The sequence below is a fragment of the Seriola lalandi genome, unplaced genomic scaffold (genome assembly GCF_002814215.2).
Source record: "Seriola lalandi dorsalis isolate HSWRI2012SDOR001 ecotype SW California unplaced genomic scaffold, Sedor1 jcf7180002054346, whole genome shotgun sequence".
NCBI classification, from domain to species: Eukaryota; Metazoa; Chordata; class Actinopteri; order Carangiformes; family Carangidae; genus Seriola; species Seriola lalandi.
The window spans coordinates 504,706-505,223 of NW_019524899.1; the positions used below are offsets into that span (position 1 = coordinate 504,706).

Below are 518 nucleotides of genomic sequence, written 5' to 3' on the forward strand. Positions count from 1 at the left end.
ATTCATTCCTTCAGTCAATCCACCCTGACACTTACACAGGAGCGAAGGCCGTCAGCCTGCTGCGTTACAACACAGAGAAAGTCCTTCTCTGTTTTCTCCTCCCATGATGCATTGCTGTGATCCTCATCAAACAGGACAGCCACCTCGTCCAGAACCTGCACTGTGAAACCAAGTTTATCCTCAGCCTGGAAGAAGAAGAAGAAGAAGAAGAAGAAGAAGAAGAAGAAGAAGAAGAAGAAGAGGAAGAAGAGTAATCAGATTACTACAGGGACACATTTATGACACTGTCTGACAACTGTTTCCAAAACTGGGCAAAATAAGAAGAGATATAACAGATATAATAACCCAGACTTTTCCCTGGAAACCATTCAAAGAAAGAAAATCAAGTCATGTCTTTGATTTCTCACGTCTTTCATTCACTGCAGGTTTTTAGAAAGAAGCTGAGTGGATGACTTACTGATGCTTTGGACGCCTGGCTGTACAGATCATTAGGGAAGGCCACAGTGTGCTCCACTTCA

At 43.1% G+C, this 518-nt stretch overlaps 1 protein-coding gene across 1 annotated transcript in view; it reads right to left on the reverse strand.

Annotated features, from left to right (window-relative positions):
- ifnphi4 (interferon phi 4) overlaps positions 1–518 on the reverse strand; it is a 2,005-nt gene that overhangs the window by 404 nt on the left and 1,083 nt on the right. The window lies entirely within an intron of this gene.